This window comes from Chenopodium quinoa, unplaced genomic scaffold (assembly GCF_001683475.1).
Source record: "Chenopodium quinoa cultivar QQ74 unplaced genomic scaffold, ASM168347v1, whole genome shotgun sequence".
Classification (NCBI taxonomy): domain Eukaryota; kingdom Viridiplantae; phylum Streptophyta; class Magnoliopsida; order Caryophyllales; family Amaranthaceae; genus Chenopodium; species Chenopodium quinoa.
The window spans coordinates 936,548-953,810 of NW_018743070.1; positions in this window are offsets into that span (position 1 = coordinate 936,548).

Here is a 17,263-nt window from a genome sequence, read left to right on the forward strand (position 1 = left end):
TGAAATTTGTCATGAACCTCATGAGTTCATCTCGGGTGACAGGTGCTGATCCAGCGGCCGTATGGGTTTCCCTTTTCGGCTGCCCAGGGGGTCGACTTGCACCCGCCTGGGAGGCACCACGCTCTAGAATATCTCTGGGCCGGATGCTCTTGATTCTGAGCGAGCCATCACCGGTTGTAAAGGTTTCAACCTAGGGATCCTCATCCTCCTGGTCTGTAAAGACTTCTGGGTCATCGCCTAGACGGTTAGGGGGTGGTACAGACTCTTGAACCATCTTCGAGGTACTCTCCCCACAGACGGCGCCAAATGTTTTGGGTGTTTTTGTCCCTCAGGAGAGTTACAACACGAAGACTGATCCGGCGTGAGCTGTACCTGCAAAACAAACGGAGACACCTGATGAGTGGTGCTCCGCCTCCGACGCACAAGTTAGTAACTTGTAGAGAAAGGAAAAGATGCGGAAATTTAGGTGGGTATATGCTCGGATTCCAAGCTCATATGTCTCTATTTCAGGGAATGTTTGTAATAAATGGTAAAACCTGTCCTCAAAAGGAGGGACATCTGCCTATTTATAGGGTCTTTGGGATTGTGCCCCTGATTAGGTCACTAACCCTAATCATTGGTGGGTTGCGCTGCTTTGCGGCTTTCTCGGGATTTGGGCCTGAAGGCCGCCTTTTTTCCCTTTAATTTCTGGAGCGACACGTGTCAGGCAGACATTGGTCCACTTTGGACCACCCTGAAGCTTACATGTGTCGTCCTATGATTGGACCATGTGGCGGGGTAAAATTACCCTAAACACCCTTGGATACATCCTTGAAATGGCGGCCTTCAAGGGCCCAAATCCCAGGAAGCGCCGTAAAACGGCGCAACCCACTGAAATCTAGGTCAAGTGACACAGATAGGGGCATGTCCTCCAATGACCTTATAAATAGGGAGATATTTCCCCATTTTGGGGACACATTCAATCATTTATTACACCTACATTCTCTCTCATCAGAAAAACACCTGAGCTTGGAATCCAAGCAAATCCCTACCTAAATTTCCGTACTCTTTATTCCCTTTCAAGTTACTAACTTGATCTTCGGAGGCGGAGCTCCAACCACCCGGAGTCTCCTTGTTTTGCAGGTACTACTCAACCGGACTAGACTTCGTGACGTAACTCTCACGAGGGACAAAAACACCCAAAACACGTCAATTTTGCCAACTATTTGTGAATATAGTGCTTGACTAGTTGATTTGGTTAGGAATGTGTGATAGTTCCTGGTATGTCAATGAATTTGAGTATTGGTTTGCAACTATTAGTAATGTTTATATAGCTCAATATTATGCACATTGAGGAGGACGAAGACATTTGTTCTCTTAGGAAGCCTTCAGACGATATTAGATACATTTATTCCCTTCTTGTTACCCATGTTGTTGCTTGTGCCCTTTTATTGTTTATTTAGCCACATTACAAGCCTATATGAGCCCCATTGGTTACTAATCCCAAGCTTGGCTTGGGGGAGCTATTAGTTAGTGAGGTGAGGGAGTTGTGGTGTGCATATCATTTTCACAATGTAGGAATAAAAGAAGAGTGATTGTTATTTGATATTATGATTGGAAAATATTGATGTTTTGTGTTACAAAGTTGAAAATTTCCAATGGTAAAAAAGAAAAAAAAAAAGCAAAGAAAAAAAAGTTGTTTCATATGTTCAAATGTTCTATTTGAAGGTTGCTCAAGAAAAAAAAAAGAAAAAAAATTCAAAAGAAAAAAAATTCAAAAGAAAAAAAAAAGTTCAAGATTGAAAAAAAAAAGAAAAAGAATAAGTAGTTCAAAGTTTGTTTTAATTCGCTCTATTTCATATTATCATATTTTGTGAGTGAATATGTAAATGTTGGGATTGTGTTGTGTATATGATTGTTTGGTGAACTTTTGTGGAGTTGAGTTGTGATTGGAGATGTTTTGGTCATCACTTGTTGTGACCTTAGGTTTTATTAGGATATGGCTCCCTTAAGCATGGCTTTACTCTCACATTTTCCTAAATTTATCCTACCCTTTACCCTAGCCTTACATTACAAGCTTTAAAGACCTTCCGACCTTTGTGCATAAGAGTTGTATGAATGTGAAAGTATTGTTTATCAATGCAAGTTATGATTTGACATATTTTGAGTCGACTAGTAGGTTGAGCGTTTATTGTTTTAAACACACGAGAGTGTGAGTTGGGAGGGCATTGTTCACAAATAAAGGGGTTGGTTGGAGAGCGATCGAGAACATCTTTTACTCGCCACATAAATGAGAGTTGAGTGTATGAGCACTAGTCTTGAAATCTATATGCTCATGTGGTTTTCTCTACTTGACAATTGTTTTGGGTGTTTTTGTCCCTCGAGAGAGTTACAACACGAAGATTGATCCGGGGTGAGCTGTACCTGCAAAACAAACGGAGACACCGGATGGGTGGTGCTCCGCCTCCGACGCACAAGTTAGAAACTTGAAGGGAGAAAAAGGTGCGGAAATTTAGGTAGGGATCTGCTCGGATTCCAAGCTCAGGATGTCTCTATCAAAGAGTAAATGTGTAATAAATGATAAAACGTGTCCCCAAAAAGAGGGTCATCTCCCTATCTATAGGGTCTTTGGGATTTGTGCCCCTTATTAGGTCACTGTAGCCTAATCAGTGGTGGGCTGCGCCGCTTTGCGGCTTTCTCGGGATTTGGGCCTGAAGGCCGCCTTTTTTCCCTTATTTTCTGGAGTGACACGTGTCAAGCAGAGATTGGTCCACTTTGGGCCATCCTGAGGCTGACACGTGTCATCCTCTGATAGGACCACGTGCCGGGGTAAAATTACCCTAAACATTTTCCCCTCACAGATGTGACGTCGCACGCCACGTGGCATCTGTGACATGTGTCACGCTCCGATTGGCGGTAATTTTACCATTAAAGAGTAACCGTTCACCTTCCAGGTAAATTACGGAAATGCCCCCGTTTTTACCCTCTATATATAGCCGTTTACCCTCATAATTTTGGTACGTTTACAAAAAAATTTCTAGAGAGAACTTTGAGAGAGCAGACGTCACCCGTTTGAGTCAGGCGCAAGCAAGAAAGCTCGTCTTCCAGAGACCCAGCCGGACCCGCCTAGTTTCAGATATCTCTTCAAAATGTACCGTCTCTGCCTCTTTCAGCTTCTTTTCTTTTTTCACCACTTGTACATATTTCTTGCAATAAATGGATGCATCACCAACACACACGGCACAGCCTAGGTTAGAGTCCAGCCGGTCACCAGGGACGGCTAAGTCTAGGACTGGGAGTGTCGTCTGGGGGTGTTGGGACCACCCTTTGCCTCAGATTCCGACCAGTTACGTGTTTGTGCAGGACACAATGGCTCGGATAAAGCAGACGACAACTGATCCAAATTACAAGAGCGAAGGCTCAGGCGACCAAACGCCTGAGAGAGAAACGTCTGGTCAGGGAGGCCAGACGACTCTAGAGAGATCCCCTCCGTGCGCCCCTTCAACTCCTGCTGATTCCTTCTTGGAGGAATGCGACCAAGGCGGCGACGAGGCCGCCTCTGCCCCCTTGAATCAAAGTGAGGAGGAGACGGAGAGCGACAGCTCCTCCTCTACCTCTGAGAGTAGTGACGACTTACCCCCGCTTCCGGATAGCGAGGAGGAAGAAAGGAAAAAGTGGAACGAGAAGGATGATCCCTTCAACATCCACGTCTCCTCCAAAGACCGGATCCAAATGGAGGAGAACTTAAAGAATTTTACCCAAATACACCCGCTAGGAGACGGGTATAGAATCCGGGTGCCACCTGAGAATGGCACCATCGCCTGGGAGAACGATGAACAGAGCGCCAACAGCTATTTTGGCTGTTATGAGGCGGCGTTCAAGGCTGGTCTCTGCTTTCCCCTTCACTAGGCGGTGAAGGCAATTTTGAGAGGCTACGACCTCGGAATCTGGAAACTTACCCCCAACTCTTGGACAAACATTCTGGGGTATGTTTCCGCCTGCGAGTTTCAGGGGCTTAACCCCGGCTGAGAGGCTTTTTCTAGTATGCACTATCTTAGTAGAAGCCCTGGCGGTTGGAAGGCGTGGTACACTCTAACCATGCAGCCTCAATATATGATGACCTTGGACAAGGTCTCGAAGTTCGATGGCTGGAGCACAGGTTCTACCTGATGTCAGCCCCAACCAGACGGGAAAATTATGAATTTCATCTGTACAATAAGAAGCCCGACTTGTTGGGCAGGAAGTGCGCTCTTCCCCGGATCCCAGAGGAAGATTTTAACAAGATAATTGAGGCAGACTTTTTTGGCCTCACAGACGCAACTCTGTCAACCAGGGAAACAATAAAAGTTCCCAAGAACTGGATCCCCAAGAGCGCCTGGTTCAGGGAAGAGTGTTTCCTAGCCACCTGCGAGCTAGGGCACATGTTTACAAAACGTATGCGCTAGAGTTTATATCCGTCTGTAGTATTTTTCTATCGAAATTGATTTATGATATTAAGCAATTTCTTTCTTTTTGCAGAAGAATCATTAAACATGTTGCAGTCAGAGAAAACTCCCAAGCGGTCTTCTACAGCCATCCGCAAAGATCTTGTGGAGAAAGCTGTGGCTGAGGTCAAGACCAAGGTATCGAACGCCTGACCCTTTCATAAATTGATCCTTTAAAATCATTTTTCCCGGATGCTAACCTTAACTTTGGTTATTTTTGCAGGGAGGAGAGGTTGGAAAGTCGTTTGAGAAACAACTCAAACGAGCTAGGGAGGAGAACCCTGTCGTTCTCAACAAAATAAAAAAATCCACCTCTGCATCAACTCCTGGTGCCTCAGCCGGGCATCAACAGATGCGGATAGCAGGGCGACTCGAGAAGGTAGGAGGCAGTCTGTGCCTTGATCTTGTCAACCCCTTATCAGCAGCCGCGGGGTTCACCACACCTGCAAGCGGTTCCCGCTTGGCCGGCTCTGAAGGTAAGAACCCTTTTGAATCCCCGCTTGAGCTGGGGTGGCCTTTACGGGTGAAATCCCATTCTCAACAGACGTCATCTTCAGACGGCCGACAACAAATAGGTGTCGCCTTAGTCTCGCACTCATCACGTATTGATTGTGGTGCAGATCAATCTCCCCGCTGGCCAGACGTCCAGAAGCATGCCAAGGCCATGCTGGAAGCCATCCGGAAGAGGGATAAGGAAAATATCCCTGGGATAGAGACGTTCAATCTTGAACGCATTCTATCCCTTCTGGCTGAGGTAAGAAACTTGTCAATTCAATTTTGTTTTTTCCAAGTGTTTTATCCCGCCTGCAATACTTATACCGCCTGACTTTTTGCAGGCCATGCTGCGGGTAGACGGGCTCAAACGTCCTTATTCCCGCAAACGGGAAGAGGTAAAAAGGGCCAAGAAGTCCGCCATAGACGCTGATAATATTGCTTTACACTCGACTATCGTAAATGAACTTGAAACTAAAGCAATAATTATGACACAGGCGTCTAGAATCCGGCAGCTGGAGTCAGATCTGAAGACGGCCAATTAGCGGGCGACGGATGCTGAGACGGCTAAGAAGGAGGCGGAGGAGGCCCAAAAGAAGGCGGACGAGAGCACCAAAAAGGCTGGTGAGGCGCTCAAGAAGGCCCAGACGGACCTTGGCACACTTAAAGGTGTTTCCGAAGAGAACACCAAACTGAAGACCAAGGTTTAGAGCCTGGAGAAGGAGGCTGGTCAGGCTCAGATAAACTTTGCAGCAACCCTGGAATCGGAGCAAAACCGCCTTGTTGCTGAGAGTGACGCTGACAATGACGCCCGGATGAAGATCGCCTAGGCTGCCCTGTACCCGGACGTGGATTATGGCGTCTGGGCACTGGCTCGCAGGTACGCCGAGGACGTGGTTTACTTGAGAGAACAAGGTGAGCCAGAGCCTGCCTCTTTCGAAGCCTGGGTCAACTCCAACAACGAGCCGCCCGCGCCTGAGCTTCCTGGTCTTGGTGAAGCACAAGAGATACCCTCAGATGATGAGGGGAAGGAGGACCAGGAGGCACCGTCTGCAGGCCAGAAGTGACCATTCAACGGTAGTATGCCAATCTCTGCTTTTTTATTTTTTCTTTTATTCAGTGGCTGTATGCCAAAACTTGCTTTTTCCGGCCTGCGTGCCGAGTATCCTTGTATTTATCGGTTGTGGAGCCGTGTTAGTTAACAATTTCTTTCTTCCGGACGGGGTCCGGTTAAAATTTTAATCCACTACAACCGTTTGGTTGGGTGGACTTTATTAAATGCACCGACTGAGTTGGGCTTGATCATTTTGCATCTGAATTTTTATTTTGTGCAAATTTTAATTTTTCATTTTTGCCTAAATTATCAAAAGCATGCGGCGATTTTTCATTTTTGCCTAACTAAACAATAGTCCGGTTGTCCTTGCCCCTGGACGGCTGTGTGGTAGGTTTCAAGTGGAGTTGGTTGATTGACTTGAAAACGTCTGATGCTGTAAAGAGCATGATATGTTTGCAAGTCAATCAATCACAATAGTGATTGCCCCAAACCAAGTGCACAGCCGTACACCGACAGACGTTCCAGTCACTACACAAACGACGTTTGTCCGTCTAGGTAGAGATTTCATAGCCATTGAACAACTCTTTTGCCCCAATTGAGGTAGGAATTGCAATTTTGGAATAAACAACCCAGTGAGATCTTCAGCCGGTGACCGACTGATGCCCCAGGGCATTCGGTATTCGGCAACTTGATCATTCTTCACCGGTCATTTTGGTTAGACGGCTATGAGTTGACCAATTAGGTCGTTCAATCTAATTTTGGCCAGACTGCATGGGTACGTAGAACCGACAAAGTCTACTCTCTACGACGATTGCACCCGGAGGGGTGTCGCCGGACGCCTTTGTCCATGTTGGGATAAGCGATTTTATAAAATGAGCAACCATCTGACCAATTTTAGCCTCTGGTCTTGTTTGAGACCGGTTGTATAGCCACTAAACGTTTTTGTGCTTAGTTTTTAGTCAAAGTATTGAATTTACACTAAGTATCGAACTCAGTTTTTTAAACAAACGAGTCTGTCTGGGTATTACCCAGACGGTCAGGCAAATATTTGATCATACTAAGTATCAAACTTAGTTAGATAAATGGAGAATCCGTCTGAGTATTACCCAGGCGGATTGTCAAGCAGTTGAATAAACAAAGTATCAAACTTAAATAAATAAGAGATCTGAGTATTACCCAGGCGGTCAAACAAATGTAACCTTCACTAAGTATCGAACTTAGTTAGGTAAATGGGGAATCCGCCTAGATATTACCCGGATGGATAATCAAACGATAACTCAATTTTGCAAACAAAGTCTGAATCTTCATTAATTGACTCACTGTTTACAAAAAGTTTACATTCTCATAAGTAATACTTTTTTAGATTGTCTACATTCCAAGTTCTAGGCAGGCGCCTGCCGTCTGGAGTTTCCAGGCGGTAGGTTCCGCCCCTTACTTCTTCATAGATCCGGTAAGGGCCTTCCCAATTTGGGGTAAGCTTTCCCAGCTCATTGGCCCTACCGGTTGCCTCCATTTTTCGTAACACTAAGTCGTCAACTTTCAAAGGACGCTTGTGTACTTTTTTGTTGTAGGCTCTCTTCATTCTCAGACGGTAAATCTCATGACGCAAGGCGACATTGCCCTTGCGTACAAGGAGTGAATCCAATGCCAGGCGCATTGCTTCCCATTTTGCCTCTTCATCATATAGCATGACCCTAAGAGTCGGCTCGTAATGTTCGATGGGCAAGACGGCTTCAGCACCATAAACCATGAGAAATGGGGTTTCACCGGTTGCCCCCATTGCTGTTGTCCGGATGGCCCATAGGACATGGATTAGCTCTTCTGCCCATAAGCCACCGGCTCTATCTATTTTCTTCTTATTGCCGTCTAAGATGAGTTTATTGAAGGCTTCAACTTGGCCGTTTGCTTGGGGCCGACCAACGGATGCAAAATAGCTTGAGATCCCCTGATCTCCCAACCAAGTTTTCAGCTGAAGCGTCTCGAACTGAGGACCATTATCAAACACCATAGGCATAGGTACCCCATACCGAGTGATAATGTTTTTCTAGATGAAGGAAATCACGTCTGAGGTTTTGATATTTTTAACCACCTCAGCTTCTACCCACTTGGTGAAATAATCCACAGCCACTAAGATGTAGCGCTTTCCGCCTGGAGCAGGCGTGTAAGGACCTAGAATGTCCATGCCCCATTTTGCAAACGGGATTGGGTTGTGGATGGCCGTCAGATCAGTAGCCGGATGGTGAATGAGTTTGCCAAATTTTTGGCACTTGTCACATTTCTTCACCAATTCCTTGGCGTCTGCCTCAAGTGTGGGCCAAAAATAGTGTCATCTGGCTCTGACGGCTAGGGACTTGCCGCCTATGTGAGAGGCGCAGAATCCCGAGTGCAAGTCTTCAAGAACTTCTTTCCCCTTTTCTGGGGTGACACACTTCAACAAAGGCTTCAAAAACCCCGCCTTGAAGAGTTCTCCATTTTTCAACTCGAATCTTGAAGCTCACTTTTTCAGGACGGCTGCTTCCTCTGGCGAGTCAGGAAGTGTGCCGTCTGAGAGATAGGCCCGGATGCCATCCATCCAGGTAGAGCTTCGGTCCAGAATTCCAACGGGATCCTCATGGATGCTTCTCTTTTCAAGAACTTCCCAGAAGACTGACCGAGGCGTATCATGCCTGGTTGTTTTCCGACCTAGGCACCTGATTCAGCCGGAATTCCTCAAGTGCCTTGGTCTCTTCTTTGACTGCCTGAAGATATTTAATCATAGTTGGATGAGTAGCCTCGTAGCTTCCCTCATACTGGCTAACAACCAATTGAGAATCAGAGTAGGTGTCAATTTTCATGGCCCCTGCCGCCTTACACATGCGAATTCCGGCTAGCAGGGCTTCATATTCTGCCTCATTATTAGAGGCCTGAAATTTGAAGCGTAGTGCATACTCAAATCTGTCCCCTTCAAGAGACTCGTAGATTACGCCTGCACCACAACCGTTCTTTGTAGAGCTCTCGTCTACATACACTTTCCAAACCTGATCAATATTATCCAGAGCCACCAGACGGGTCATTTCAACAATGAAGTCGGCAAACGCCTGACCTTTCACTGCCTTTCTTTGTTCGTAAGTGATTTCAAGACTTTGCATTTCAATAGCCCATTTCAACATTCTCCCGGATGAGTCCAAGGTAGACATTGGTCGCTTGAGTGGCTGGTCGGTGTAAATCACTACCGGATGTGCCAGAAAGTAGGGCTTCAATTTTTTGAAAGCCATATACAGAGCAAGGCCAAATTTTTCAACCATGGGATACTAGAGTTCAGCATTTTTAAGAACATGGCTAAAGAAGTAAACCAGGAGCTGCACGCCGTCTCGCACAGCAAGGAGAACGGCACTGAGGGAATTATATGAGACGGTTAAGTACATGTACAACGTCTCCCTAGGTAAAGGACTGACCAACCTAGGTAGAGAATGTAAGTGCTCTTTCAACCTCTGGAATGTCGTCTCACATCATCCCCCCATTCAAATCTGGTCTTCTTCCTGATTGCTTGGAAGAAGTAGAGGCACTTGTCGCCTGACCGGCTGAGGAACCTCCCCAGGGCGGCCAGACAGCCGATGAGTCTCTGCAATTCCTTGACAGATTGGGGTGACTTCATGTCTATCACCGCCTGTATCTTTTCAGGGTTAGCCTCTATCCCCCTTTGATCAATCAGGAATCCGAGAAACTTCCCAGACTCAACACCAAAGACGCATTACTTGGGGTTTAACATGACCTTATGCCGCCTGAGGGTGGTGAATGTTTCTCGAAGATCAGCCAGGTGATCCGTTTGGAGCTTGGATTTGACTATCATATCATCAATGTACGCCTCCACATTCCTCCCAATCTGATTAATGAAGACCGTATTAATCATCCGTTGGAAAGTGGCAGGCGCATTTTTCAAGCCAAACGGCATCACAGTATAACAGAATAACCCCTGATCAGTGACGAAGGCCGTCTTCTCTTGATCTTTCTTCCACAGGGGTATCTGATGGAAGCCGGAGTAGGCATCCATGAAGCTCATCAAGGCGTGACCGGCTGTAGAATCGACCAGACTGTCGATCTTTGGAAGCGGGTAACTGTCCTTTGGACACGCCTTGTTGAGGTCTGTGTAATCAACACACATGCGCCAGGTCCCATTCGGTTTCTTAACAAGGACCACATTGGCCACCCAGTCAGGAAAATTACAAGGGCGGATGAACCTGGCGTCTAGCAGCTTTTTGACTTCGGCAGCTGCCGCCTGACTTCTTTCCTCACCGTGGTTACTTTTCTTTTGCCGGATGGGCTTCTTTTTAGGATCCATGGCGAGCTTGTGGACAGCAAGATCCGGGCTGACGCTTGGCATCTCTTCCACTTCAAAGGCAAAAATGTCTTTGAATTCCTTCAGCAGAAGGTGCAAGTCTGCACCCAAAGTAGTATGAGCGACCGTCCCAACTTTTACAGTACGTTCCAGACGGCTGTCATCCAGAACAAGATCAATGCTTTCACCAGCCGGTTGGGGACGGAGCTCATTTAACCGTTCACCGGTCAGTGATTGCTATTTTTTCTCCTTCTTTACCTCCACCAGCAGAGGTGCCATTCTTTTCTTTCCGGCTGCTGGTGGGGTAGGCGCTGGATCAGCATCCTTGACATTGTCAAGGTCAATTGGTTCCTGATCGCCTGGGGCCACAGTGTCCCTGACGGCTGAGAGGTAGCACTCCCGGGTCGTCTTCTGATCCCCATTCAAGGAACCAACAGAGCCGTCATCCCTCTCATATTTGATGAGCATCAGAGACGGGATGATTACTGCCTTGGCTACGTTGAGGGTTGGCCGACCAAGGATAATGTTGTAGGTAGTCAACTCTTCAACGACCAAGAATCTGACGACAATATGTCGCCCCTGGCCTTTATCTCCCAGCCGGATGGGAAAGTCAATTCTTCCGGCTAGGTAGACCATCCCACCCCCAAAACCAACCAAGGGGTGGGTGACCGGATGCATGCTGCTGACATTGTATTTCAGCTTTTGCAGGCACCGGAGGCTGATGATGTCAGATGAGCTGCCGCTGTCAATAAGGATCCGCCCAACCAGCTGGTTGGCAACCTTACATTCAATGACAACCGGGTCATCATGCGGACGGCGGATGCTAATCAAGACGTCTGGGAAGGAGGTGCTCGCAGACGCCTGCTCATCCTCATCCTTCTCCATCTTTCGAAGATGGCTTTTGGTGCCCCGGATGGTAGAGCCACCACAGGAGAACCCGCCTGCTATTGTGTAGACCGACTCCTTGTCAATATCCGAGCTACTAGCAGGCTGGGGGGTAGTCTTGGAGGACTGACCCTTGTTTTTATTTTTTGCCTCGGCTGGGGACTTAGAAATGTAGGACTTCAACAGCCCTTTGTCAGCTAGACGGTCCAACGCCCGCTGAAGACTGAAGCAGTCGTTGGTGTCATGGCCGACCTCCTCATGGAACTGACATAATTTATTTTTGTTCCGTGACTGGAAAGAACTCTTCATAGGATTTGGCTTCTCAATGGATAGCCGGTCCTTTACCTCCATGAGGATGGAGTTGCAGTCTTTATTAAACTCGTACTTGGGGACGTACGGTTTAAACTCTTTCTTTTTCTTCTGGGGCGGCTGGTCAGAGTCAGTAACCGCCCAGACTTCTTTTTTTTTTAAAACAATCTCTTCTTTATTTTTGGCCGGCTGAGCAGACCGGCTGTCTTTTTGCTTGTCGGACTTCTTGGAGTCCGACTGGTTACCAGGTGAGCAGAGGTCGGTAGCCTGGATGTAGCTTTCCGCCTCCCTCAGGGTCGCCTGTAAGGTGAAAGCCCCTTTTCTGACTAGGTCGAACTTAAAAGTCGACCCGTCTCTCAGACCCTTGAAGAAGTCTGTAAAAGTTACCTCGTCAGACAGTCCTAGGATCTGAATTCTGATCAGATTGAACAGCCTGACATAGGAGCGCAGCCCTTCTCTCTCTTCCTGCTTAACAGTGATCTAATCAAGGCTTATTTTCTTAGCAGGGATGTTCATTGAGAATTTGGAAGCAAACAGGAAGGCGAGCTTCCTGAAACTATCAATGGACCCGGCCGGCAAGTTGCCAAACCATTGTTGGGCGATGCCCTTCAATGTAGCCGGAAAGCACCGACACCAAGTGACGTCATCCAACCCCTGCAGATACATGAGGTTGGTGTAAGCCATGAGGTGGTCTTCCGGATTGGTGGTACCGTCATAGGTACCCACCAACACATTCTTAACCTTGGACGGCGGAGCCGCTTCGGTTAACTCCCGGGTGAACGCAGAAGGCTGTTCATCCAGGCGTAGCTGACGAAGCTGCCAGTCCAATGGCTGGATATTTGGATATGCCGCCTGACCTCCAAAGAGGGTCGGCTGCATAAAGTGAGGGGGATACTGTCCGTAAGCCTGAGTAGGCACGTACGGTACAGCTCCAATCATGTGAGGGTTAGAATGGACGGTATTACCACCTGTCTGATTCTCATGCAAGGAAGATGCATTCCCGGCAGAGGTATTGTTGAAGCTATCTGGAACGTTCGACGTTAAAGCCGACTCAGACAGCGACTGGTTTCTCTTCCGGTTAATGATTTCCCGGGCATCGAGGGTTGATTTTTTACTTCTCACCGGCTGTTGAGTCCGGCGGGAGTTATTGTTATTCCCCTTGGGGAGAAGAATTTTGGACATATCAATGGTCCCGGCTGCCTTCTCCTTTGGATGAGGAGTGGGCTGCCGATCTTTGACTGACTTCCCCTTTCCAGAGGAGTCTTCTTCGCCGACTGACCTCTACTTGGGCCAGCCCGGCTCTAGGTGATCAGCTCTTCAATTTCACCCTTGAAACTTGTCATGAATCTCATGAGCTCGTCTCGGGTGACAGGCGCTGATCCAGCTGCCGTTTGGGTTTCCCCTTCCGGCTGCCCAGGGGGTCTACTTGCACCCGCCTGGGAGGCGCCCCGCTCCAGAATCTCTCTGGGCCGGATGCGCTTGATTCTGAGAGAGCCGTCTTCGGCTGTAAAGGTTTCGACCTGAGGATCTTCATCCTCATAGTCTGTAAAGACTTTTGGGTCTTCACCCAGATGGTTAGGGGGTGGTACAGACTCTTGAACCATCTTCGAGGTACTCTCCCCACAGACGGCGCCAAATGTTTTGGGTGTTTTTGTCCCTCGGGAGAGTTACAACACGAAGACTGATCCGGGGTAAGCTGTACCTGCTAAACAAACGGAGACACCGGATGTGTGGTGCTCCGCCTCCGACGCACAAGTTAGAAACTTGAAGGGAGAAAAAGGTGCGGAAATTTAGGTAGGGATCTGCTCGGATTCCAAGCTCAGGATGTCTCTATCAAAAGGTAAACGTGTAATAAATGATAAAACGTGTCCCCAAAAAGAGGGTCATCTCCCTATTTATAGGGTCTTTGGGATTTGTGCCCCTGATTAGGTTACTTTACCCTAATCAGTGGTGGGCTGCGCCGCTTTGCGGCTTTCTCGGGATTTGGGCCTGAAGGCCGCCTTTTTTCCCTTATTTTCTGGAGTGACACGTGTCAAGCAGAGATTGGTCCACTTTGGGCCATCCTGAGGCTGACACGTGTCATCCTCTGATAGGACCACGTGGCGGGGTAAAATTACCCTAAACAACAATTGTTGGGGATGAAGGATGATTAGATAAATGAGATTGATTGACATTGAAGCATGTCATTAGATTTATCTTGAATCGTTTGTGCTTGATTTTGTTTATTGGGATGAGGCATGTTTTAGATGTTCATTGATGAGCTCTTTGCTTAGGGACAAGCATAGGTTTGGATTTGGGGAGTTTGATATGTCCAATTTATACAGTGTTTTACCCCCGTCCCATGGTCATAATTAGTAGTGTTTTTGGCTCTTTAGGGCCACTTTTATTACTAATTTGTGTTTTCTAGTGTTTTTGTAGTTTTGCTTGAGTTTTGTAGGAAATTGCACACTTGGAGCGTTTTCCGGGTTTTTCACGAAGCAACTACGAGCGTTAGGAGGAAACGACCATTCTTGAAGCCCATGACCGGTGATTAAGGGCTCGGTATGTGATACCGGGGCAATTGGATCAAGTAATCAAGACCCGATGAGGAAATCCGGATTGGGCCGAGGAATCGAGCCCAATCGAAATCTAAGCCTTGAAGAAGAAGTCGGGCAAGCATACGCTCGATCGGGTGGGCGCGCGCAAAGCAGCATCAAGGAAGAAGTCGCGCCCAATCGGGTGAGCATAGGCTCGATCGGGCGCAGCACACCAGCAAGGGCGTAGTAAAAAAGGCGGGCCCGATCGGGCGGCCCTTCGCCCGATCGGGCGCGTGTTTTTCTAAGGACCTGATTAGTTTTGTTTAAGGATTTGTTTTAAGGATGTTTAAGTACGAATTTTGTACGTAATTTTTGATTACCTTCTCTTTTAGATTTTCTCTCTCTACTTAGGATATTTTCTCTCTCTTAAACTCTCTCTCAACATTGTTCTTAATTACATTCGTTAATCCAGATTTCTTTTGGTAACAATTTCTCCTCTTTTAATTCCAATTATTTTATTTAATTCTTTCATTATGTCTTACTTTATTTATTTGATTAGTTTAGATTTAATTATGCTTGAGTAGTTTTATTTCTAGGGTTTATGGGGATCTAATAAATAATATGAAGGGGTAAATTTGTGATTGTTGATTATCAATGCTTGGTTAATTTCCTATTGATTGATTTAATGCTATGCATTAGGTTTGGCCAGATTTAATTGTATGAGGTTAGCAATATTAATTCGAGATTCGACAGATGAGAATTGATGTTTAGGCTTAGTTTCAATAGGCGGACTAATTTATAAATGGTTAAGTAAAGATTCGACAGATGAGATTTAATACCGATAAATTAACTTTGTGATTATAATACGTAGCGAAAGCCCTTTATAATCAGATTAATCAATGCTTGATGATTGTTTACTATGATTTGCCCTGGAATATTGTTTATTAGTGAACCTATGCCCTAGGCCTTTTAATATTTAATTTCTCCCTACTTTATTTTCTCTGATCATATTCTTCGTAGTATAGTCTTTAATTACAACAACATTGGTTACCTTGATAATTTAGATTACAATAAATAATTAGGAGTAGAAAGACTTGTTTCCCTGTGGATTCAACCCTACTTCCCTATCTGTTCACTCCTCACCCAAAGGAGAAGGCAGCCGGGACCATCAATTGGTCGAAAATTCTCCTTCCTGGGTGGAACACCAATAACCCTCGCCGGCCTCATCAGCCGGTGAGAAGTAAAAAATCAACTCTCGATGCCCGGGAGATCATCAACCGGAAGAGAAATCAATCGTTGTCTGAGTCGGCTTCAACGTCGAACTTTCCAGACAACTTCAACAATATTTCTGCAGGGAGTGCACCCTCCTTGCATGAGAGTCAGACAGGCGGTAATACCGTCCGTTCTGGCCCTCATATGATTGGAAATGTACCGTATGTGCCTACTCAGGCTTACGGACAGTATCCTCCTCACTTCATGCAGCCGACCTTCTTTGGGGGTCAGGCGGCATATCCAAATGTCCAGCCATTGAACTGGCAGCTTCGTCTGCTACGCCTGGGTGAACAACCTTCTGCGTTCACTCGGGAGATAACCGAGGCGGCACAGCCGACCAAGGTTAAGAATGTGTTGGTTGGTACCTATGATGGTACCACCAATCCGGAAAATCACCTCATGGCTTACACCAACCTCATGTATCTGCAGGGGTTGGATGATGCCACTAGGTGTCGATGCTTCTCGGCTACATTGAAGGGCATTGCCCAACAATGGTTTGGCAATCTGTCAGCCGGGTCCATAGATAGCTTCAGGAAGCTTGCCTTCCTGTTTGCTTCCAACTTCTCAATGAACATCCCTGCTAAGAAAACAAGCCTTGATTTGAGCACTGTTAAGCAGGGAGAGAGAGAAGGGTTGCGCTCATATGTCAGGCGGTTCAACCTGATCTGAATTCAGATTCAGGGGCTGTCTGATGAGGTAGCCTTTACAGACTTTTTTAAAGGTCTGAGAGACGGGTCGACCTTTAAGTTCGACCTAGTTAGAAAAGGGGCTTTCACCCTACAGGCGGCCCTGAGGGAGGCGGAAAGCTACATTCAAGCTACCGACCTCTGCTCGCCTGGTAGCCAGTCGGACTCCAAGAAGTCTGACAAACAGAAAGACAGCCGGTCAGCTCAGCCGGCTAAAAACAAAGAAGAGAGCAAGAAAAGAAAAGAAGTCTGGGCGGTTACTGACTCTGACCAGCCGTCCCAGAAGAAAAAGAAAGAATTTAAACCGTACGTCCCCAAGTACGAGTTTAATAAAGACTGCAACTCTATCTTCATGGAGGTAAAGGACCGGCTGTCCATTGAGAAGCCGAATCCTATGAAGAGTTCTGTTCAAACACGGAACAAGAATAAATTCTGTCAGTTCCATGAGGAGGTCGGCCATGACACCAACGACTGCTTCAGTCTTTAGCGTGCGTTGGACCGTCTGGCTGACAAAGGGTTGTTGAAGTCCTACATTTCTAAGTCCCCAACCGGGGCAAAAAAGAAAAACAAGGGTCAGTCCTCCAAGACTACCCCCCAGCCTGCTAGTAGCTCGGATACCGATAAAGAGCCGGTCTACACTATAGCAGGCGGGTTCTCATGTGGTGGCCCTACCATCCGGGGCACCAAGAGCCATCTTCGAAAGATGGACAAAGATGATGATGAACAGGCGGAAGCCAGCTCCTCTTTCCCAGACGTCTTGATCACTGAGAAGGATAGGGGCAGCGTTCGCCGCCCGCATGATGACCCGGTGGTCATTGAATGTAAGGTTGCCAATCAGCTGGTTGGACGGATCCTAATAGACACCAGCAGCTCATCAGACATCATCAGTCTCCGGTGCCTGCAAAAGCTGAAATACAACGTCAGCAGCATGCATCCGGTCACCCACCCCTTGGTTGGTTTTGGGGGTGGGATGGTCTACCCAGCCGGGAGAATTGACTTACCCATCCGGCTGGGAGAGAAAGGCCAGGGACGACATATTGTCGTCAGATTCTTGGTCGTTGAGGAGTTGACCGCCTATAACATCATTCTTGGCAGGCCAACCCTCAACGTAGCCAAGGCAGTAATCATCCCTTCCCTCATGCTCATCAAGTATGAGAGGGATGACGGTTCTGTTGGTTCCTTGAATGGGGATCAGAAGACGGCCCGAGAATGTTATCTCTCAGCCGTCCGAGATACCGTGGCCCCAGCTCCTGCCCCATCAGCAGCCGGAA